Source organism: Apteryx mantelli, chromosome 1 (assembly GCF_036417845.1).
Source record: "Apteryx mantelli isolate bAptMan1 chromosome 1, bAptMan1.hap1, whole genome shotgun sequence".
NCBI lineage: Eukaryota > Metazoa > Chordata > Aves > Apterygiformes > Apterygidae > Apteryx > Apteryx mantelli.
In genome coordinates, this window is record NC_089978.1 from 170,764,328 (window position 1) to 170,789,805 (window position 25,478).

Sequence of the window (25,478 nt, forward strand, 5' to 3'; positions counted from 1 at the left end):
TTTCCATTTTTACACCACCTTTTTTTCTCTCTCCCTTGCCTGCAGTCTTCCAAGTCCAGGACTGACATACAAATACACACGTGGCTGCCTAAGGCAGGAGGATTTGTGACACAACAAAAATCAGCAGGAGCCTGACTGATCCGCCTGCACTGATCGAAGAAATTGCTGAGCACATGATTTTGTCCTCCCGTCTACAGGAGGGTCCTGTCGGTGTAGGAGGTGCAGCAGAAGACAACAGGCATCTGACTCACCTGGCCCAGTGTCCTCACTAGTGGTTCAAGCTGATTGCCACGCTATTCGCTATTCGGGGAAGCAGGTAAGGTCCCTGTCTCCACTCCCTCAGGGCGTAACAACTTCCATTAGAAGGGCAGGGTAGCCAGCTGGGGCGGGAATGGGTTAAACAGCAGCATCTTAATTCTGCCTATCTTCCTTGCATAGGTAGCATTGCTAAGAATATAAGACAGTAAAAAAACTTTGGCCTGGACTGTCAGGTAAAGCCCTTCATCTGCTCACCCCAAAATATCCCACATTCTTGTCCCATATCTTTTCTGTTCCATTCTCTTTCATCCACCCTCAGCTCTCCTCTGGTATCCCTTCTCCTACCTTAGTGCTTCCTTTGAATATACTGTCTCCCACTGACATCTCAAAAGTTACCATTATAAATTTGAAAGAGTCCTGCCAGGCAGCTGCCACTGCACAAAAGACTCCAAAATGCAGCTGATCTAAGTATGTGCAGGGAACTCTACATTATATACCAAATTCTCTGCACAGGAACAATACAACCTATATACTCGACTTGCTGTGCAAGCATTGAACAAGGCATGCACAACCCAGTAGCCTACATTTCTCTAAACCCACTTCACTCTGTCCCCTGATTTCCTTTACTTTACATTTCCTTTACATTTTATCTCCAACATTCACTTCATACACTGGCTCCATTTTCACATGCCTTTTCTTGTATTCTTTGTACTCTCCACATCAGGTTTTAGCTCCAGTCCCACTCCTTTTATTCCCGTATCTCTACACACCTTCCTGTCCAGCCTTACAAATATAAATCTGAGAATGATCAGGTTTCATCTTCATTGGAACAGATACCATCTTTATTAGAACAAACTTCATTTTTATATAATGGGATTACAGGAAGGTAACCAGCTGTCATGACTGAAAGCAATTTCACTTTAGTCCTAAAACTCTCTGGAGATAGCAACCATTAAAATAAGGAAAAAATCAGAAGTTTGACACCTGTAATCTTGTCACTGCGGGATTCTCTGTGTATTTTTGTGCTTTATTTTCAAATCCACTAAGTACTTTGAATTGGCAACAGTACAAATGTTCTGAGAGACTTACTGATGGCATTTCTAATCAATTCAGTAATGACTGCAAACTTCTATGAAGCAATTTACTTGCAAGGAAGAAGGGAAAAAAGATGCTTGCTCTTCTGTCTGAGATGCTCAGCCTGCATGAAAAAAACATAAGAGAAGAATAGGAGCCTCTTTCCTACCATTTCATATTTCTGTTTCATAAAGGAGAGAAGTGTATCCCTAAATGTATACTTCAAAAGGAGAAGCAGCAGAGGTGTGTATACACAGCTGGCCTGCTTCCATTATCTGCAGATCTTCATTGCTTCACCCAAATTCTTTTCACCAAACAGTTTTAGTCTCCAACACAGAATTCAAACAATATATCAAAAAAAAAGGTTCTTTCACCAACCCTAGGCTATGGTTTCATAGAGACCTACTTTCTACTGTAGAAACCTATCATTTTTAGAAATTCTCTACAGAAAATACCTCCCCATTTCCTACCTGAGTATGATAATGGTACAGGGTTGGGTAGGCCTAGTATCTATGTTTTTGAAAAGCAGGCTGTCCTGTTTCAAGAATAGGATTTCAGAGCAGTACCAGAGAAATAAAAGCGTCTAGCCATTTGTTTGCTAACTGGGGCAGAAATGTGCAGAGCCTTCCTCTTCGTTTTTAACTTCCTTGCCAAAGGCCTGACCTAAAACTTACTGAAGTCAATGGAAAGACTTTATTGATATTAACGGGAGTTGAATTGTACAGGAAAAAAATCAAGGAATGAAGCTGGATTCTGCGCCCCCCACTAAAACACTGCCCCATATCCACAAAATATGCATAACTGTTAGCCACCTCCTATGTCCAAGTTCCAGAAATGTTGGATATAAATAAAAACATTAATTCAAATGTTGTAAAGACATAAATGAATATGTACATGAATGATAAACTATTTTCAATTTTTAGTGGCATAATGTAAAGGAAATGATGAACTAGCATTTAACTAGCATTTTGATAGGATGTGAAATTACATGTGGGAACTGGAAGATTTAAGCAACATAAAGGAATAGGAAGAAGAAAAGTGGACAGTGATATATTATGACATATGTATGTCTCATTATATATAATATATGATTAATATGTGTTTATATATGTGAATGATATAGAATGATAAAGTAATATGAAAGAGAGAAGGGAATAAAAACACAGGAATACACAGACTTTTATAGCTGCGATTAATGACCATATAGGTAATGGTAATTTCTCCAGCAGCTGATCAGTGGCTAAACACCAGTACAGCTACACAAATGCAAATCTCAAGTGTAGACAATAAACACACCAGTATTCACACTTTGGGAACTCTCTCCTGCTTGAAAAACAATTAAGGGTCACAGGAACAAATAGCAACTTTCCCTGTTTCTATCTGGAATATACAGTGCAATCATGTGAATGACCAGTCATCAGCTAGTCAAATCAGGGAATATTACCACTATAGAAACAGCTGTATTACTTGCCAAAGCTATCTGGCCGAAAAAATACATAGTTTTCATTTCTTTAAAGGATAACCTTCTTCATGTTGCCGTTTCCTGCTTCCATTCATTCAAAGAGGAAGGGTCTTACGGTGACGTTAGAGAATCTTTTAGAAAAAGATTTACTTTTTTAGCCTGGAGGTCTGCAAGTACTACTTTGATCTGAATCCAAGTAACCTGGAAAATACCTTATATGAATACCAGCTTGGTATAATAATGCAAGAAACTCTCTTAATTTGATTATTTTAAATGGATTGGAGTTTTGCGTAGGTGGAAGACGATCACTACAGAAAGGAGTGCTACACTGACTAATATATAAATAGCTCTTGCTGGGAGCAGAACAATAGCTCTGTTTCTTCTCTCAGAGCACAGATACAATTAGTTAGAGGATATTGCATTTTTTAGACATTTTTGGTATCCAATAGAAAAAGAACAATTGCATTTCAAAACAAAATATTGTATTTGAAAAGCATTTCCCCTTTTAATTACCTGCCAAGACTTTTGGTCTTTCCCCTGCAAATAAGCACATCCCTTGTAGGGGAGCACAATGCTTTCCCACACTGCTGGAGGCTCGTGAGGTCACCGACTCCTGCTGCTCCAACACACAATCCTGAACTTGGGTCTTGGCAGGAAAGTAACTGCTTTCCGCAGCCACTGTTTTAAAATACATGAGTTCCTCTAATGTTTGCATCTACCATTAGGTGGACTTCACTGATTTAACTTCTATACTTTTACTGTCACAGAATAACTGTATCCTTCTGTTCTAGAAATGCTGAGGCAAAGCCAGTGTATTCATATTCAAAGCAGGAAATCTTGGTCCCCTGACGACGCTGTATTCCTCTTGCTGTATTTATATTCTAATGGCTGATGCAGGTTTCATCATTTCGTCCAGTGGCAATAATTCGTTCCATGCAATTTGTGCATGCTCCATTCTCACTGTCTTAGAGAACAGACCTATTGTATTCCTCAGCCAATCCATTTTAAAGCTGGTTTAAAATATTAATAATCATGGTTAGCTAGATGGAAATATGATTGATTGTACATATTCCACTAAATAATAAGACAAATCAATAGCTATAGTTATAAACCCAGTCTCACGGGATAAACTAATCAAAATCAGTTCCTATGTTTCAAGCTTGTTTGTCACGGTATCTTGTTTTTGTAGTCGTTTGCATAGATGTGAAAATCTTTCTCTGAAGTCACCATATAATGGTAGGATACAAAGGCCAAATATATATTAAGTGTTGTACTGTTACAGACTCTTCCCTGTTAACAACTTGTCATTCTCCTCGCTACAAGTGGAAAACCTTAAAATACGCTCACTGCACTGTGACCAGGGTTGAGCCATTATTTTTGGGTGGCTCATCCTAACTGCTCTGTTTTTAGTTTCTTATCTTTTTTGCCATAATTATTTTCCTGTCAGATATGTCAATGGCAGGCATGAATATGTGTAAAGTAACATATACATAGCAGGAGTATTACTATCTTACTAATATTTTGAATACTTGAAAACAAAAACACAACTTATTAAACTTTCCAACCCACCTTCTCCCCTGTACCTCCTTTATGGAACATAATTTACTTGGATGCTTTGCAATAAATATACTATTACCGTGTAGTCTCCAGAACTTGTTTTACAAATCATATATATAATAACAAACTTATACACAATCATTTATAATGATATTACTTACCCAAAATAGCTTTCAAATTGAGTAAGATAAACGACACATCATCTTGTTAGCATTCAAAGATCAGGAGAACTGGTAGATCTAGCAAGAACTGGTAGGTCCTGAGCTTTAAAGGGGATCAGTGTAAGGGTTATCTTTGCATTGCCAAGTTCAAAGCTTGAATGTCTGCTTTCTCTGTTATTAAAAATCCCACAAGTTTTGCAACAGTAAGCTTGCTATCCTACGGCTTGAACAAATTCAGAAAGAGCTCAGTAAGCATAGTTTTTCTCTATAAACTTCCAATGTGCTTCTGAGTCATGTTTACTGTTTTTATCCTAAACTGATTTCACCCAAAGTGCGCATCAGCATGAGCAAAGTGAGTTTGTACGTATGTATAAAGTGGTTCGATGCTTGCACTCCTTTTTTAGACAAGGAGCAAGTTACTTCTGTTTACTGGGAAACATATTCTTGTATGTTCTGGTTCATTTGTGCTGCTGGAAGGGTGCGATGGAGCTGGAAGTAGGGGAATTTGCAGCTGGCACAGCTCCTGGGAACGCAGCTCCCACTCGCCGGCTGGGGAGGGCGACTGGCCAGCACGAGCTGCACATGCAGTTCCTCAGCATCAGGGGCCGGTTGCTGTAAATCGAAATAAGACGCCAGTCTCCACCCAGACGCAGAATAGCACAGACCTGCCTGCAGCACGGTGGAGCTTTAGCCTCCCTCGGTGCCTACAGCAGGGGTTTAGCCAAGCACGGACTGGCAAGACGTACGAGTTCTTCTTGAGGGGAACGTGACACTAGGCCAAGCGGCCTAGTGTAGCCAGTCGCTAACGTCTGCAAAACGGCTGGAGACCCATTTTGACAGCAGGCCCTGCGTTTGGTACGCTGTGCTTTGGCCAACAAAATAAGAGAGAGGAAGGAAACAGGCAACAAGAATCAGAATATGCCCAAAGGAAAAAAAAAACCTGCAAAATTCAGCCCTAAATGTGTCTATGGTTTGGTACTTGAAGTTCAAACACACATCGCTAAAACCACTTAAGATTTGGACTTCTTGTTATATTTTGTTCTTTGTATAGTGGAAAACAAGAGATAGTGGAGAACGAATGGCTCAAAGGAGTAGTTTTTAGTGTTTAGATCTTGTGCAGTAGGAAAAGCTTAAGAAGAAATTTAGGGCTGGAAAGGACTGAGAAGTGAGGAAATGCAAACTGGATCATTTTGAAGGGAAAAGTACTGTAAATGAAAAAGCAGGAAGGAAGCGCAGTTGGTGCTGACAGCGACAGCAAGGCAGGCAAGAGGGGTGGTACACTGGCAGTGACTGCAGGAGACAAAGAAAATACTGTGGGAGTAAATATGGGAAGGGGGATTTTTGTGGCTTCTGAGTAGGAAATCAGTCCGCAGGAGCCACATGGCTGCCCTTAACTTCGGCTGCTGACTGAAGGGTGGCCGGGGGGTGTCTGCTGCTTCCTGAGCTGCATCGCCAAGGGGAAGCCCCGCCGGCAGCGGCGGGCAGCAGCCGGCAAAGCGGGGCGATGCCGCCGCCCTGCCCTGCCCGAGGGGCGGCGGCGGGGGCCCGCTCCGGCCTCACCGCCCCGGGCGGCCCGCGGCGGGGCCCGGGGCAGCGCGGGGGCAGCGGCCGGCGGCGACCGCCCCAGCCCCAGCCCCAGCACCCCCCCGCCGCCGCGGCCTGGGCCCGCCGGGGCCGCCGCAGCCGCTAGGTGTCGCCCGGGCCCCGGCCTCCCCCGCGGCCCCTCCTGCGCCCCGGCTGCCGCTGGGGCTGTGTCAGTGCGAGCCCGGGCGCGGGGAGCGGGCGGCGGCGGCGCGGACACGGACACGGACGCGGACACGCAGCGCGGCTCGGCCCGGCCCTTCCCCGCGCAGCGCCCCCCGCGCCGCTCCCGGCACCCGCCAGCGGCCGCCCGGGCGGCTCCGGGCAGGGCCGGCGGCGACTCCTCGGCGGCGGCGGCGGGAGCCGCGGAGGGGCGAGGGCTGCGGCGGCGGCGGGCGGAGCAGCCATGTTGGAGCGGGGAATAAAGTGACTTTCCTCGGGGCGGGAGCGCGGCCGGCGGCCCCGGCGGCTCTCGGGCAGCGAGGGGGGGCGAGGGGGCGCTCGGCTCCCGGCGGCCTCCGGATACCGCCGGCGGGCGGAGGAGGAGGGGAAGGAGAAGGAGAAGGAGAAGGAGAAACCGCCCCCGGCCCCGCGGAGCTCCGGCGCTGCTGGTGAGTTGCGGCCGCGCATTGTCTCCCGCGCCCGGGTGCGCTGCGGGTCCGTGTGCGCGGCTGGGCGCGGCGGCGGCGGCCGGGGGGGAGGCTGGGGCCTGGCCGCGGGGGGGGAGCGGCGAGCCGCGGCCCTGCGTGTGCGGGGGGTGGGGGAAACCCGGCTCCCGGCGGGGCCCGGGCAGGCCGCGGCAGCTGCCGGGCCTCGTCCCGCCGGGGAGCGCAGGCCTGGGGGGGGGCGGCCAGCACCTCGGGCTGGTTTCTTTTTTCTTTGTTTGTTTTTTTTCTTTCTTTCTTTTTTTGCGATCCCGGTTGTGCTCGCAACCTTCCTGCCCACCGCCGCCACCTCCTCCTCCTCCTCGGAGGAGGAGGAGGAGGCCGCTCTCTGCTGACAGCTCCCCGCGGCCCCCGCGCCCATGACACATCGCGGGGCCACCCCGCGCCCGCGCACCCGCAACGCGCAGGTTGGCGAGGGCGGCCGCGGCCTCCGCCTCCCCGCGCCCCGGTGACAGCGCGCGGAGCGCCCGCTGGCCCCGCGCTCCGGCCAGCTCCTGCTGCCCGTCCTTTCCCGGGTAGCCACCGCCGGGGGATATATCATGAATAACTCGATTTAAAAAAACTTCAGTTTTTGCACCCTTTCCTTTTGTTTTAGTAAATAACTTTTTTTTCCCCTTTAATAATTTAACTGAAGATCCCTGCCAGCTTTCTTTTATCTGTCCTGCTGTAGGCGTGACGAGGGGAAGCCTGGTCTGACATTCTCCCCCCCCCCCCCCCCGCCCCTTTCCTTTTTAGTTGTATTAATGGCACTGGAAACTAGTCGACTGAAGGTTAAATACTTGGAAGGTTTGGGACTGAATAAAGCGTTTTAGAAACTAGGCTTAGTACCAGATTCAGGTTTGTTTCCATATTAGAGTTGTGTAAAAATAAAGTAGGTGATCTGGCATTTTATATGCTTAAGATATTAAAGAAACTGTGATATTGCTTTATTGTAGAAATTCTGCATCCTCTTTACTCAGCTCTTCGTATTTATATATGCACTTCAGTAAGTGATGAGAGAAAAACTTGTTTTGAATAATAAACACAAAAACAACAGGTATGAAACCATGTATTAACATACGTTTGAAATAGATAGGGAGAGACCTTCTTAAAATTACATATACTTGAAAGAGCAAACTGAATTCATTCCTCCATCATACAGGAATCTTTATAGTGTTAACTGGGCTTTAAAAAGGCCACTTAAATTTGAAAGATGAAAGCATCTTTTTTGATGGCATTATTTAAATATCACTTTGTCAGTGAAGAGTCTGGCTTACAAAATCTTTAATAAGGATAACGCAGTAAAGTTCGTACCTTGATTTTGCATGTTGTTTGGTGCATGTTTTGCATGTTTACCCAGAATAGCATTCTACACAAATCAGGTAGGTGGGGTCTACCCACATCCATATTGAAGAGTTTGCAAATGGGATTCTGTGTTTGAACAAAATTATAGTTTGAAAGTAGAGGGTCAGTTTTTTTAAGCTTGGCTAAGGATGTAGTGCATTAATTGATCTTCTTAATAGATAAAACACCACTAATGTGTAGTGAAATTTCTAATATATAATTCCAAATGTAATCAGATTGAGAATAACTGAAAAACAGAGCAGGGCTGATTGTTTATTTGTTTGTTTGTTTTCTCCTCAATTGCTCTGGCTTCAATTTCTTCATAACATTGTAGCATAAAAAAATATGACACAGATATTAAGATACTGCTTATGACATGCATATTAAAATGTTCTGCATGCCTGTGTTATTGTTAAAATGTGGAGCTCTTACATAAGAACTATGCAAAATTTTTGAATGGATTATGAACATATAAATTCTTCTAATTTCTTAAATAATTATCTGCTGCTAGAAGAAAAAAATATTTCTCTGGTCTTAGTAAGTGTTGATTCAGTACAGTCTATCTGAGTAGACCCACCTAAAAAGTGCACCCAGGAAAGGCTTCCTTGGAGACTAATTTCAATGAATACCCTGCGTTAAAATCTTTCTTGAAAATTCTTTTTACTCTCTCTTCACTTTTTGGTGAAAGGTGTTGTTATTTCACACACTGATCAGCTTTTATTTCCTAGCCAAGAAGACTATTCAGCTGTTGTGTGTTTTTTTTTTAAAGGCCTGTATTAGTTTCATCTCTCCTGAGTATGTAATCTGGTGCACTTTGAAAATGGACAGCATCATGTCCAAAATTCAAACTCAGTAATAATAAAGCTTTTCTGGTGCAAACTCACTTTCTGAATGACACTAAATGTTGTTTATGATTCTTAAGTTACAAATATCTTAAGCTTTTAGCTATGTGCTTTTTTTTAACACTTGCATCTTTGCTCAGCAAGCTCTGAATATGTATCTAATGATGCAGCTGGACACCACTGTAATCAGTGACACTTCAGACTTTGCTATGAAACATTACTCCACAACTTGAGCATGTGAAAATGCTTTTAAAAGGCCAAATTTGTATTCAAGAGTTCTGTGATTTTTATTCTATTTGTAGTGTTTAGTATTACCCCTCATATTCAAAGAACAAAAAACCTCTTTATCACTAGTGATCATTTTCTTTCTTGCAGTACAGATAATTGTAGAAGGTTTATAGTGACTTTTTTTCCTTCTAAGAGTAAGAACTGGAATTTTTTCATGCCAGTTCATGTGCCGATAATTTATAATTTGTTCTAGAAATTATTTGACTTGGGTGTTAGGGCTAGAAGTATTTTACATTTAAAATTATTGGCTAGTGATCAAAATATTTAATTTTCTTATTTTCTAAGACCTTTATTAAAAGAAGTCAAATCTCTAGATTTCTTAATGAATGTTTTCTGTCCTGCAGCATATGCCTTTCAGGGGCCTAGTAACGTTTCTCCATGTTAACGACAAAAGAACAGTTACTATTTCCTCCAGAAATACTAGGTTCCCAGAAATACCCATTAGTGGTGTGGGGAGGTTTCTTTTTTTCTGTGCATTTTGTGAAGAGTGTATGATATACTTCTGGTAACTATGAAGAGTGAGAGTTAGTGCTCATTTGGTCAAACTTCTGTAACAAATATAAATCCATACATGCACACTCTTACCCAGCCTGATGGATTGATAATTCTTACAGGGTTTTTGACTTTCTGGACTCATCTTAGGGGAAGTATCAATTTAGGAGTTCAATGGAAATTACTAATTAGAACATCTGTAAATGGCAGTTTAAACCCCAAGCATTTAACTATTGATGTGGATAGTCTCAATGAATAAACAAAACTGGAATTTGGTCTAGCTTCCCAACTTGAAGCACAAGAACATTAAAAAAAGATTTCTACTTCAATTCTGTGATCGAGTTGTATGGAAAACGGTAGCTTTAATGGATGCATAGATGAGGCAATTTGCATCAGATTAGCTTTAGAAAAAATTATTTAGTTTCTAATTTTTGCACAGTGTAATCTCCTATGCATAGTCAATGAAATCCTAAGTTTCACTGAAAGAGCTAGTGAATATTACTTATGTAATTAAAATGACGATCTAAAATAGCACAGAATTACAGGCTTAGGCTATGAATATGGACAGCATGAAGAAAGGACATAGTCTTAAAAAGATGATTTCTAAGACAGGCTTTACAGTATTTTTGTATTTCTACCTTGTTGGAAAACATCAGTTGTTGGAGAAAGTATAAAGTCATGCAGGACTACAGATTTATGTTTAGAATTTGGCCACCTCGTGGGAATATATATTTCATGCCATTACGTGGAATTGTGGAAGCTGCAGGAGGAATTAATTGGGTCGTTTGATTATTTCCCTGCCAATACAGAATTCTGACTGCATATTTTCTGTTGCATTTTCTGATCCATTTTCAAGTCCTCAGTTGATAAGGCTTTTGCCACTTCCTTGGAGATCATTATACCCTATGTCTGACTGTATTATAAAATATTATAGATGCACTTACTGGAAATCCTTGTGTCTGCTTTACTGTCATATTTAGGCTTTTGAGGTCTAGTACATGTTTTTAAAGGATTAGAGGTTTAGAAATTTCTTTCGATAGGGAACATCAGGTTCATAACATAGGATGCTATGTATAAGCGTGAATGACATAAAAAGAGGAAAAAAGAAAAGAAAGTGTAGCATGGTCAAAAAATGTAGCAGAGAAAGAAATAACTGCATGTCTCTTCTGCTTGCTTATTCCTCTAGTAATTTAAAAGTACACTAAGTTGAAGAATACAGTTTTATCCTATGTTTTGACTGTGATCTTATTTTTTTTTTTTTAATCTTCTCTGGAACAACTTGTTGTGCATATATTATGATGAACAAGATTATTATTATTATACCAGGACAAAAAAAAAACCTGAAGCAGTCTTGCATTTATACTTCCAGCCACAGTTCTTGTCTGTCTTTGTGTTTTAGATTGGTCTGCCTAGATATCTCATATAAGTGAATGTTCCTGTGTTCCCTCTAATTATGTTTCATTTAATTATAATCTGCTCCTCACAATTGCACTCCTTTCCCTCACTGCTGCTGCTTTCAAAGGTTGGAAGAGGTGCACAATGGTCTCTGATTTTTCACTGCTGTGCTTGGTCAGCTTCCCGAAGGATACTTGCAGGCTTTCAGTTTGTGTGAGAATTGGCAGGATCGTGACTTTTTCTTCTGGACTCTCTGGGTTAGGGAAACTTGAAGGCGTGTAGCCGTACTGACAGGCTTGTGTCATCGTGAACTTCCATAACCTTAGACAGCCCTATTTCAGAAATGATTCTTTTGAATATTTTTGACTTCCAACTCTGCTTATATTACTGATACAGAGGTATCTTGATGTGTTTGTGTTTTGTTCAGGTATGTGCAATAAATGTTTTTACACAGTACTCATTAAAGGTAACATTTATTGAAGTTTATGGAAAATATAAATTACCAGGAATTATCAAAGAATATTATTTAGCGGAAAACCCATCATCCAGTAGTTGAGAGGAAACTGAGATAAAAGTTATATAGCACATGGGAGTAAAGAAACCAATTTACAAAAATGTGAAGAAGTTGAAGTTGAAATAAATGAATGTAATTGATAAGGGAAGCTGAAGGCCTTGAAGGGACAGCTGAATGCTGTCACAGACTGACAATAAGGCAGGATGCATTTTAAGAAGAAAATGAATTCTCACAATGCTATTAGTCCATTAAAAATGCTAAAGAAAATGCTAGCATTTGATGATATTCAGAGGAAGTCAAAGTTCATTAAATATTTCTATATTCAGGAGTAAAAGCAGATGATAGTCATATATGACTCTTCGAAACACTTTCTAAGAAATCTTGGGGGTGTTGATCAGCAGCCACTGAAGTTGCACGGTAAGACTTGTAGAAAGTTCACAGAGGTGCTTTCTGGAGTATTAATGATGTTAATGTTTTTCAGTATGTCTCAGAACATTGAGAAATTCCGGAATTCTGGCACAACTTCAGTTTTCTTTCAGTGTTTTTAAAAGTTAGCGATATGCAGAGTAATGGATGTGAATCTTGACTGAGCAAGAGTTTAAGGAGAGAGTTTTTTTCTGTTCAGCATGGATTTATGGAAGATTGATCTTGTCAAATTAACTTCTCACTCTCTTGATAAGATTACGCACTTGCGTGACATAATGTTGGTATTACAGACTTCTGTAAAACTTTTTACTTGGTTGTTACGTGATATTTTGAATAAGAAACTACAATGATCAAGTGTCTATGTATTAAATGGTTTAAAACCTGGCTGATAATGTGAATCAAGTGGTTAACTATAAATAGTTACAGTTATGTAACTCTATATGATAAAGGCTCATCATTGTCGAAGTATGTTTCTGAAGGAGGACTGGAAAATCTGCCCAGTGCTTGCTGTTGGACGTTTTCATTAATCGAGCAGAAGAAAGTGAAAACTGCTGATCGTTTTGGTGGGAGGCACAAAACTGAGAAAACAATGGCTACTACAGAATGGGTCGTTAGTACAGAATGGATGCTTAGAAAAATGGCAGTTTCCTGAATGTTCACTTCGTGTGACGTTTTATGTCAGGCTCTAAAAGTGTTGAATATAGTATGTTAGCTTTTAAAGTAAATTAATGATTTTCTTTTTCTAATTAAAAAAATCAAATAAAACTGATTAATAATGTAAGCTTTTTGTTTTGGGATTCATTCTGTAAAGCTTTGGAATAGTTTCTCACTAATACAGAACAGGTATTAAGTTTTGGTCTGCTTTCAGGATGTGATCACAGGGGAATCTTGTTTCAAAGGGATAGCACTCATTTATAATATACAAGAGGAGGAGAATCAGTTATGAAATAATCACTTTTTATTAGGCTTTCACCAGTTTTCTGTATTTCTTAAAGCGAAATTGTTTCTGAATCCTAGATTTAGGAATTCAGACTGTGTAGTCCAATTAAGTTGTGGTTATATATGTTTAACTGAGAAAAATAAAAAGCCATTTTGTCCTCTGTCCTTAGCTTACTGCAAGAACAACGTCCTTTATTCTTCCTCTGTTTATCAAGATCTAGTTGTCAGAAACAGTAATAGAGTATTTAAATATGCAGGAGGGCTGTTTCCTTGTTAAGTACCATTCAATCTTTAAAGCTTTGTCATAAATATCTTACTGCGTTGGTTAAGTATCTGCTTGTAAAAGTATTTCGTCGTTTATTTAAATTTACCCTGAAAACTAAATATAAAACGTAGGTTTTCCGTGTGATTGTAGGAGACTAAGCTTGGGCTCGTGCTGCCTGTGAATACCTCTGTTGCTCCATAAGCAACTTGAACTGGCATGAATTTGGCACCGCTGCTTAAAGCAGCGGTTCGCGTTCCCCTTTGGCCAGCTGCTCTCATGCCTGCGCTGCTGCCTTTGTTTATCCCAACAGGTGTGTTTGTGGCCATTTGGTGACCATGTTGGGGCACTGATGGGGCTTAAAATCAGCCCTTTTGTTTCAACCTCAGGTTTGTTTTCGCATGTAAGTAAGAGTCATTTTCTGCAGAATTCGTGGCAAAACAAAAGTTTGTAATTATTTATTTTTAAAAATATCCTGAGCAGATGAGAAGGGAAACTTGCTATTGTACAGAGAGGAAAGGAGGTCATCAGCTGCTAAATATATCAATTGTATATGCTCTATTAAAGTCTTTTAAAAGTGACCTGTAAAATAATAGTGCAGAAATTTAGTTTGATACTGAATAAGAAGGGACAATGGGAAATAATTGCTGAAAATATCCTATTAGATTTCATAGTTAGTAAATTTTAAATATGTGTCTATCTTAGAGATTGGAGTTATGAAATAGGATTTTTTGTTTGAAATTGTTGGTGTTGGGGGAAAGAAATCTAAGAAAGCTGAAAGTCAAAATCTTTCTTCAAAATAATATTTGAAAGCTGAACTACATAAACTGAAATTGAGATATACTAGGAGTTCAAAAGAAATCTCTGAATAGGCAGCAGTTAAAAAAAAGAAGCTAATTACTGCAGTGGTCATATTTTAAAGAGACCTAATAGGGAAGTTGCACAGGGTCTATGTCCTTTTTTTGAATAAATGATCACCTCAGGAGAGATAAGAAGAAATCTTTGGGTTCGCTCAAGCTGCAGTTTGTATCTAAATCACTGAATTTTACACTGAGCATTCTTGAAAATAGTTTTATTTCTAAGCTGCACATTATTCAAATAACACAATTTCAGAGGTGACACCAAAAGTTTAACATTCTCCATAGTATTTCATGACCTTTGTCAACATGATTCAGTAGGTTATAGCAAAGAAGCCAAATATTTTGAAGTTTATGCTATTTACCTTCAGGATTAAACAAGATAAACAGCTTATAATGTTCCCATTTGCACGAGTCACTGTATTTTTAAACCTGCTGCTTGTAATAACTAGGTTGTTTATCAGGGAATGCAGTTAACCTAAATGTTTTATTGTGGCTTGTTTTTGATTCATCTGGATATAGTTCTTAAAAGCAAAATATTTCATCTATAAGCCAAAAAATAGTGTGAAAAATATATTTAGGCAGAGGAAGGCCCTTTGGTATTAAGTATACTCCTTTTTTTCTGGAAGCACAGGAAAAATAACATAATGATGTATATTAATTAATTTGCTTGGCGGGTATATGCTTTTCTTCTTGAATTGTGCAGTTTTAATATTTTAGGAACAATACCAAGTAGATTAGGTGTTCTGAAAGTATGGAATTGAGGTGCTTTGGTAGTAGCTTAGTTACTGTATTTTTAAAATGCAGTGTTTGTTTGCAGTGTGTTTGTTTTTAGTGTGTGTATAAAATATAAAGTGTTTTTAACTAAGTGTTCTGAACCTGCTTCCTTTAAAATTAGATTTTTTTCAGTGTTCTTACATGGTAGGAATTTTGGTTTCCTGGTATTTGTGAATACTTCTGTTAATGGAAGAGGTAGACTTTAAAGCAGGATTTAAGTCGCAGTGCTTGTCATTGTAACAAGTTATAGTGGGGGATGAATGGGTAGCTAGTGATGATTTACACCTGTAGCTCTGTCTAAGCAAAACACCTCTATGCTCTTTAATCGCTTCTAGGAGTATGCAGGTCAAGCTTGGAGATTATTTAGGTTAATAGTTTACACTCACCCAAGATATGAATTGTGCCAGATCCCAACTGCTTTGTTTTCTCTGCTTGCCTCTGCAATCAGTAGAGAGGCACATTCAGAGGACAGTCCCATCCAAAATATTAACGTAGAACTGCCTCTCTTCCACATTTGCCATACAGCGAACCCATCACAGTCAGTGGTATTGTGTTACTACATTACAATTTGAGCTAATTAAGGGCTTGCTTCTGAATAACTTTTTGCCGCCATCAGTAAACTGAATAGGATTCCAGTATTATCTGGCAAGTACTGAGGGAAGAGAGAAGGGATGAATCGCACGGTTGATAGTGAAGAAAGAAGAGAGGGTGGCTGGAAGCTGGAGCCCTGCATTTCCTTGTTGATGGTAGGAAACTCTTAACTGTCCCTAGAATTGGTCTGAAACTTTCTACTAGGTGCCTAAAGATGAGTGCTGTGAATCCCCCCTTGGTATTTATGTGATTGGGTCCTTAATACGTAAGCAACAAAACGTGCTGATTATTCTTCACTGCCGCTCGCAGATACTGAGTGTGAATTAAAATTCCAGTAGTGCAAGACTTTATCTTAATATTGAAATAGATACTTGAATGGTCTGCTTTTATATCTCATGGCAATTTCAAAAATTAGGGTTGCAAGAACAGATGCAAATGATACTTTTTTGTGTTACGAGAACCTGGTTCTTAGAAAGTGTATACTCCATGATAAAATAAGCCTATTGAAGATTTGAGCATATACTAATCCTGCAAATGGTGTTCGTTATTGACTTTTAACAGCATTACAATGCATAAAGTTAGTTGTGAATTTACATCTTTACGTTATTGGATTGTCGTATCTGCTCTTGGTAACTGAAATTGTGTCTTATTTCACAGAGGTGTTTTTTTGTTTCTGCTTGGAAGATAAGACACAAAATCTCTGTTTTGCTTGTATATTAAGAATGATTTGCTTGGATTGTTGATGTTATTTGCCACATTATATGCTGTTTTAGATAATCTGTTGAAGATGTTATTTTAGGATAACTGCAACAAGTTTTGTACAGCAGTGTTGGTCAGTTCTCATGGAAAATGGTTTATGACTAGCTAAAGAAGTACTTAGGGACTGATCTCAATTTTTATGGGCTTACCTTGAGGCTCTGTTAAGATACTGATCTTCAGGGCATGAATGCTGAAGAATTTTTTGAAAATCGGACTTTTTTGCTGTGTCAGCTGTAGGCAGCTATTAACAGCAGTAATGCCCCTGATAAGTCTAAAATTTTAGCAAAGTCTATATATTGCTAGATACTTGGACATTTTCGAAGAAACAACAGGAGGAGAAGGTGCTATATTTATGAAATACTGGTAAGTCAGCTTTATACTACCACAATAGGATACCTCCCCCTTTTCTGTGGTTAGGTGGTATCTTGCTGTAGATCTTTTTATACCAGTGTAAGTGGATCTGCCCTGGACTATTTAAGCCATGTTACTGCCTTACATCTCAGTCAAAGTAATTGCACTGGTGCCATTTCCTGTTGTACATCAGACAAAAATAAGACGTATTTAACCTCGCTGCTGTCAGGCAGCTCTGAAACACAGACTTGGAAAGCATTCCTGTTGACTATATACTGTAAGAAATATACCCTCTTCACTGCATTGGGTATACAGAGCTGCCAGTAGTAGGCTATAAAAAAGCTTTTGTCACTTAAGGAGGGAGGACCAAAAAGAGTTCTGATAATGCACAGGAAGCAAAATTGTTGACGAAGAAAATTCCTTTTCTGTATAGTCATTTTTATGAGAAGAGCCACACCCCAAAGGTAATGTATTTAACTGTTAGTAGATCCTAGTGACAGGATATTTTTTCCATGTATTCAGAGGTTTAAAAGGGATAAAGAAAATTATATGGTTTAATAGCCTTTCAGAATTATTCATGGTAGTTGCCATGTTATTTGTGTTGTTACTTTTTATTTCTAAGTAACTTGTTTATATCTTTATTTATGGCTATAAGAGGCTTCAAAAAATAAATTGGTGTTCTATTTTGTTCAGAAGTGTGAGACATTTCTGATGGTCCTTTCATCTTTTTTAACTCCTGACAAAGCTCCCTTCTCAGTGTGCATAAGCCTCGCTTTTTTTGCTAAATGGTAGTACTATTCCAGTTGGATTTCATTATTACGGCTCTTCATGATAAAGTATAGTGAGCTTTTTTGTTAAGCAGTCTGAAATAGAGACTTTTCCCTCTGTTTTAGAGCACAGAGATTAACTTTTTTTTTTAGCGGTGTTCCTTCCACCTCCTCGCATCGGTGTCGAGGAGTAGCTTTGCTGTATTTTTGAGCCGAACCTGTAGGGTTAGCAGCAGTTTTCCTGGGTATTGCGAAGCAAAGCTGACGAATACGGATTTCACAAGCGAGGACGTGTGTGTGCGGCTGTGACCGAGGCAGAGCTGTGCTGCCAGGGTGTGCCGCTTTGGCAAGCCTCCTACAGCCCGGGCTGGTCAGGGAAGTGCTGCCATGCGAAATCCTGCAGATCTGCTTGCTTTTTTGAAGCTAGAGGAAGGTTTAGGTCTTAGGGCTTCGCTTTCTGTGCTATCAACAATATTTCCATCTAAAAAGAGTAAGACATTTGTATTTGTCTGCTCCAATACAGTGTATGTTTACCTGCTTTTGGATCTCTGTGCTGCGAGTTTTCTCTAAATGTGAGATGTTACTTACAGTATTTTTTTCATAATATGTGCTGATAATTATTCTAAAAATAATGTAACATTTTGAAGTTCAGTAGGCCAGAGGGATGCGTTCATTTTCTAAAATTCCAGTCATGAAATCCAGTAGATCAAATGAGATGACATTCAAGAAAAGCTAGGTGTGGTTCCTGGATGGTGCTCTTCGTTTTTCTCAAATACACACTCTGCAAGATCAACAGTTACCTGATGAAGGAGATGGAGCTGAAGCTAAGAAGTTTTTCACATGTCCTAACACACAGTGTCCTGGTGATGCTGGTGTATTCCTGCGCGCGGTTCTGATGTCGCTTTTCTTTGGCCAGCATTTTGCTAGAGCACTGTTCCCTGCTTCGCCTTTGTACTCAATGGATTGCTATTTCCAGAATTATGCTTATGAAATGCTTTTGCAAATGTGTCTGCATTAATTGATAGGTGCGGCTGCATTTTAGTTACTGAACTCTGAGCGGTGATTCGTTTGCTTCCCCATCTCATTTTTTGAATGTACCTTGAAGCATATGAATGTTACATAGAGGGAATTCCATTGGTCAGGTTTAAACTTCCTAGAGGCAAAAAGCAGCCTTTGTCCTTAATTTCCAGTATAGTTTTGTTATTTTTTTGTCCATCGGTATTTTGAGAAGGTATTTTTTAAACGTGCGAGTAGGGGACATCACAGGATGCATCCTATGTTGTTGGGTTTGGGTGTTTTTATATGTATAGATCACTGCTGCTTGTTTGTGGTTTTGTCTTCTTTAGTAATTTGTTTGCTACTAGAAATTACTAATATTTAGTTTTGAATTTAAGATTACTCTGAGGGCTCTTTAAAACAAACAAAAAAAAACCCTTAATCTAAATCAGCCTGGCTCTTCAGTTGGAAGAGCTGACATTTTTGATGTTACCTGGTGCGTCCAGGATCACTGAATGACTAACTGGCAAAGTTAGTCACAGAATCACTCAGCCCAGGATTTCCTTGCTCTTTTGTATCTTGGAAATCCTTACCTACATATGTGGTACCGAAATTTCTTTACTCAAGTAATTCTATTAACAGTTGTTTATTAAGACAAAAAAAGATGAAGGCTTCACAGGGAAATTAAAATTAGCTGAAAGAATTTGTATTGCTCTAATAAATCTTGAGAGGGTTGAGGGTTTTGAGGGTTGTTTATTATGTAATCTAATTTTGAATTGAAACTGAAAAATAGGAAAAAAAAATCCAAATGTTAATTAAATTCATAGTAAAGAGAAAGGCAGCTGATGGGTGGAAGGATGTTATGACTTTATAGAAGACAAAAGGTATTTAGAATTATATTAGGCAGCGGTAGACTTTGTCTTGTAGGCCTTTATATTTTTGTTTAAGAGATCTGGAAGTAGCTTTAATAAACGTGATCTATTTTTAGCTTTAGTTTGCCTTTTGACTGTTGAAACTCCTACATAAAGTATCTGGAACCTGTTTTATTTCCAAGATGCATGGAAAGTTTCAGAGACATTTCTTTAGCGGAACATTCAGATATATCGAGAGGAGGAGATTATAATTGCAAAATTTTATGGCTGGGTGAAATCTTCATGTAGCAAGTGAGATGTAACCACTTTTTTTTCTTCACACATGCAAGAGCATGGTCTGTAAGTGATTTCTGCAGTTATTTTCATTGCACACTTCATGATTAGTTAATGCACATTGGGCGCGTTATGAATGTATGTCTGGTGTATCGGCATATGACTTATACTGTGTAAATCATAAATACTTTATTCAGTATTTTCACTGTTCGTTACCCAGAATCTTCTAGCAGCCCTTGAGAGGGTAAATGAATTCTCTCAAGACCTGCATGCTGTCATAAGCAATATCTCCTTGTTAACAGTCTCGCCTCTGTGGGCTGTGCTTGGACCACATTTTGAAATAATAATCCACTGTGAACATAAAGAATATTCGAGTCTTTATCAAGCTAAAATAGAAGTTTATAATAAATAATATACTAAATCAATTAAAAATACTGTTTATTTTTGATCGCTAAACTGTCTCAATTTTAGGCATGTTGTGTCAAAGAAGTATTAATAATTTAGGGTTAAAAGTGAATGTTGCTTTTTAACAGTTCTTTATAATTATTCTAAGCTAATGTTTAATTGATTTGGAAAGGGGGAAGTGAACTTTCTTTGCATCACATGGCATGCTAAAATTCTGATCTGGTAGCATGTGATGCGCTATTGAAGTGATGCACTGTAACGGCAATAAGCTTCTAGTATTTGGGATCATTGAATGAAATAGCAATATCTTCAAGGTGTTTATACAATTAAATCTGCATAGATTATCTGATCTAAAAATAAAGTTTGAGGGTGTGGGGGGCTTTTTTGTTTTTTTGTTTGTTTGTTTGTTTGTTTGTTTTGGTAGAAGGTTGGTGACTTGTCAGCTGTGCATCTCTGTAGGTAGCTGGGAATGGAGTTCCTTCCCCAGGGCAGACACAGGCCTGATGGCAGTCAGGGTGTCTGGTGTCCCTATCTGCTGCGTCCTGTGTTAACGATGAAACTACCTTGCTACTTGAAAGCTCAACAAAGCATCTTAAATTGCTGCATTAAGCCACTTCCCTGCGAGAACAGTAGATACTTGGTAGTGTTCTTATGGTAAAATCCTGTTTTCCCATCTTGTCTGTATTCTTACTAAACTGGTCATTTGGTCTTCCAGAGTGGCAGACTTTTGCTCTCTAAAGCCTTAACGATGGTATCAAGATAGTTTTCTGTCTCTAGGGAAGAGGTTAGGTTATGTTGCAAGCTACAGGGGAATGCACACCATTCGTTCGCAGGGTGAATCTTTCTCCAATTTGTGCTGCCTCTCTGAGGGGGGAAAAGCTTTGAGAGGAATATTTCAGTGACTGTGCATTTACTGGCACCTCTGAAAACAATGCTTATGTGTACATAGCTGCTAGTGTGCCTTTTATGTGTGCCTACTTAAAACAATAATCTAAAATTAAAAAGAGGAAGACAATTTTTATTTTTGTCATGAAGGCCTCAGACTACAGTTCAGATCATTTTCACAAGAAAACAAGGTTGTTTTGTTCTTGTGGGTTAGCTGATGAGTTAGGCCTGACAATACTGTTGTCGAATGCTAGAGACTGATAATGTGAAAGCTCTGAAGTGCCTTTGGTGAAATGATTAGAATAATGGAAAGAAGACAAAGGTTAAATGAATATTCAGCATAACAATTTGGAGGCTGTGCCCAAGAGAAGCGTTACAGAATATATGGTAAAAAAAAAAAAGTAAGAATGTTAATATTATATTTAATGTTAATGTTAGGCATCCTCTCTGCAACAAATCTTGTATCTGCTGTATATTTAGGATGCTGCCTGACATTGTGTGTAAACTGCTGGAAACTCAGACATAATCCTAGACTTCCTGCAGTGTTCTTTAAAGACAAGGCAAGCTGATACTATGCTCCATGAACAGAATAAGAGAAATTGTTGACATAGATCATATACCAGTATGGATAGCATGCTTTTGTGGTATGAGATATTTCCTTAATTAAATCTACGTGCCCATGTAAAAGCTAGTAGATTTAAAGGTTCTTCTGACATTTATTTTTAATTCATAAACTTGTGAAGTGAGGCACAAGGAAAACTTTGCCTCACTGCATTAAAAAGGGGTTCTTGAATTAAAGATTTCTGCCTGGCATTAATTATACTCTGCTGTTCTGCAGGTCAATGGGAAAACTTGTCTGTAAGCCAGCCCCGGTGGCACTGGTAAATGTCTTTATATCAAGTCAGAATAAATTTGTGTGTTTTCAGTCCCAGGCTGTTCTTAAGAGGAAAACCCTTGGATAAGCTTTGTTCCTTCCTTCCCCCTTCCAGGAATAAGTAATATATATATACACAGAATAGCTTTTAGTGGCATGGATAAAAAAGTACGTGTTGTCCTGTACATGATGTTGAAAATAACAGGAGGCTTTTGAAAAAGTAAACTAGAAATAGCCATGCATACCGCTGACTCCATTTCCTTGAGCCCTGTCCCTATGCTATGTTTTTCTTACGTGGCGGTCATGCGACTGGAATAGAAAGATGGCATTTTCCATGGCCTGGTGTTCCAGGGCAGCTTTGCTGCTCTGCAAGCTTTGCTAAAGGAGGATTCCCACAGTAGGACTGCAAAGAGGATTGTGAATGTGCAGTGCTTTTCTCCCTGAGTTACAGCCTTATTTAATGCCATTAGTACGAGTTCATGAAAGACAGAATGCTCCTTGTAACTGGCCAGTCGTCTCTGTCTCTTACCTTTGTTATTTTCTGTCAAGCTTTCCGCTGTATATGCACATTGACGTGCTGTTCATCAAACTTGTGTATTCCAAAAAGTTGCACATTTTCAATTTGTCTTAAAAGGTGTTTTGCAAAATACATCTATTGTGTACATAATGATAATGGCGAGGTCTCTCTCACTTGACTTGATGACTGAATTAGGTAATTCACATAGAGGTAACTTAACTGAATGTATTACCAGGGTAGTTATTTTCTGTAATCAGTTGGAATAGATACATTACCAGCCAAATTAATAAGTAGCCCTTATTCTACATTTATCCTTGATCCATGTCATGTTTTATTAAATGTCAGTTAGGATGATACACATTTAAAACATTTGGAACAATTTCTCAAGTAACTGTTGTAATAAATTGTGAAACAGATGTTGTCAATCCCGTAAGGAAACCAAAATGAATTACTCTCTGAATTTATTGGGCTGTCTTAAGGAAATATATTCAATAAAAGTGTTTGCCAATGGTTTACAAAAAGTGAACTGCAGCAGAAATGAAGTTCCAGAAATTGTTGAGCAGTGGGTAGAATAATACTTTGTTTGTTTTGATAGTAGCAGAGAGGCTTTGATCCATGCTCTCGCTTTTACTTTCTTCTGGAGACTGAACGTTCTGGTATGAGGGGTTCAGCACAGTCGTTGCATTTGCATGTTTTTTACTACACCTGAGAATGGAAAGATTATTTAAGATTTTTTTGCTAATACGAAGGCTAGGATCTGTTTTCTAAGTCTTTTCCCTCCCCTCTTTTTTTTTTTTTAATGTTCTGCTTGCTCTATATTATGAAGAAAATTTAATAATGTGTATTTTGAAGAGATGGTACAAAATGTAGAATATATTTCAAGTGTTCAGAAATCATTAAATTTGGCTTAAGAAGTGTCCTTGGCCCCCCTTACACCAACTGCACTGCGATGCCACAAGCATCTGGCTTTGTCTTTAGATTCCAGTTTGATTTTTCTCCTGAAAGCTTTGTTCCTTCTACCAAGAAAACAAATTTAGTTTGACCTGCTATATTTTGATACTTTATATCACCCTGATGTGATATACGTGTGCAATTTAAAATATTAATTTTCTTTATATTGAAAATTTTAATCAATTAAACATCACTTCTGCTTGGCTTTCTTACCTATCTTTTGTGCTCTCATGTTTGAAAGGTAAACAAGAGCTGACTTAGCCTGGAAAGAAAAAGGGTATGTGGTTTATGTAACTTTGTTCTAAAAGGTTTGTGCAATGTGCAGCGTATATATAGCAAAACTAGGCTTAACAAGTTTTGGTCCCAGCACTTTTTATCTGTAAATTATATTTTAATTTTTAACTTATAGATTTGGCGGCAATATGCATTTGAAAAGCAAATCCATGCTAATTTTATTAACCCTATAGGTAGCAGGTATTTTAATGGGTTTATAGAAATTTTTATTGTGGATTTTCATTATGGTGATCAAGAATTGGGGAAGATAGACCTGGGAAGTAGGACAGCTCATGTAGATCAATCGGTTGCACCCATGGGGCATCCTGAGCTGCATATGTGAGGGTGGGTGTGTCGGCACCTGGCTTTCAGCAGGCCAGGTCTGCGCTTTGCTCCTCCGATGTTTGATCTGGGACAAATGCACAGTTCCATACTCATGTTCAAATCTTGTTTTTATATGTTTATTTGTTCTTACCAGAGCCCCGCTGAAGGGGGAAGGTGCTTTTCAGGCACTGCTTTATCAGGTGCAGTATGAATGTCTTGGCACAAGTGAGTCTAGCTGAAGACCCAGTATGTGGAGAGGCCTATGAGCTGTGTGGTTACATGTTCAGTAAATTTTTTTGTCTGGTCACTAACACTTCCTAAAGCTCTTTAATCTTATTTCAGGTACAGACTGATTTTGGGAAGGTACTTGATCTGTTGCATACAGAATTTCGGTAGCTTGTGAGAAGTTTTTGTTAAGGAGCTGATTAGAGTTTGTGGAAGCATATCGTGGGAAAGCAGGTATTAGGGAAAGAGGTGTCTCCATGCTTGGTTTATTTAAGATTTGCCTTGGTATTATTTGAATGCCTTTGCGTTCTTGCTGTCAAAATGTCGCTGTTTGGATCTTTCCCAATGTTTTTGTTCAACTGATAGGAAACAGAAGGGAAGGAACTAATTGGTATGAGTCTGGAAAACATGCTCTGAATACATGTACAAGCATTTGTGCATCCTTGTCCAGATCACCAGTGTGTGAGATACGTGACTGCAGGAGCATCATTCTGGGAATGTAGTTGAAGCTCTTGGGGGTCCAAAACGTGTTTCCTTCCTCCCTGCCACCAAAGGAAGGTGTTGGTATTTCTCCTGTTACAGATTCTCTTAAATTGCTGCTTTATAATGAAGATCTTGTCTTGCTAGTTCGTTAGTAATTGCTACCTCCTACTATCTCTCCTGTCAGCAGGGGGTAGGACTTCCTCCCACACCCAGGAAAAAAACGTGAAAATTAGATAGTGATAGAAACTAAAATTAAAATAAGCTTGAGAAGAAATAGGCCAGGTTAATCTCTAATTCAGTAAGTAATTTTTTTTCTTAGCTTTTAAGTGACAAATTCTTTTTTCACAGTGGTATCTTTAGGGGGCTAGGTAATACAGATGTTATTGGGCAGAGAATATTTCCCTATAAATCACTTGTTTATACTTGGACTAGCTAATATGTATTGACATTAACCATTTGCTTAAGGCAACTCTGAGTGGACACGTATCTGCAATTTGGAAACAGTTGCAACTGATACTCTAGTTTCCTCACAGCAAGAAGCCAAGGTGCTTCTAAAACTTGATAAAAACATAAACTCTAAATGCTAGTAAAACCTTTTGGACTCTGGCAAGGGCATATTCTTGGGACAGTATAGGTAGCAACACTTCAGACAAAAACATGAGAGGAAATTTTTGAAGGAAATACTTTGTCAAAATTTGAATGTGATGACTTGCATATCTTTTTCATTATCTCCAGATCTATCTACACTGCAGTCACAGCAGGTGACATGGTACATGAGCTAGCTATAAAGTAATTGGTTTGCATACTGCTATCTACAGCAGCAGTTTCTTGGAATTAATTCTGAAAAATGTTACAAAACTTTCTGTGAAGTCTTCCAGCCTCCATGATTTGAATCTTTTTAATTCACTGCAGATTAAAAACATATCCTGTTCACTTTTCCACATTCCATTTAATTACAACATTCAGTGACTATAATAAATGCTTTTTTTCAACAATTAATCTGTTCCTCTGTCTAATCATAAGTGATAAGTGAGCACTTATTTCCCTTCATCCACAAGA

General features: G+C 39.3%; 1 protein-coding gene across 4 annotated transcripts in view; it reads left to right on the top strand.

The window, feature by feature from the left end:
• The first annotated feature begins 261 nt into the window (after positions 1 to 261).
• The window catches only part of CDK17 (cyclin dependent kinase 17), a 102,777-nt gene continuing 77,560 nt past the window's right edge, over positions 262 to 25,478 (top strand). For 3 of the 4 annotated variants that reach the window (XR_010886503.1, XM_067312165.1, XM_067312179.1), the window contains exon 1: positions 6,555 to 6,704. The gene's annotated coding sequence lies outside the window, so the exon portion shown is untranslated. Of the gene's footprint in view, positions 317 to 6,554; positions 6,705 to 25,478 lie in introns of those variants that run through there. The other variant, XM_067312169.1, reaches the window with a different exon arrangement.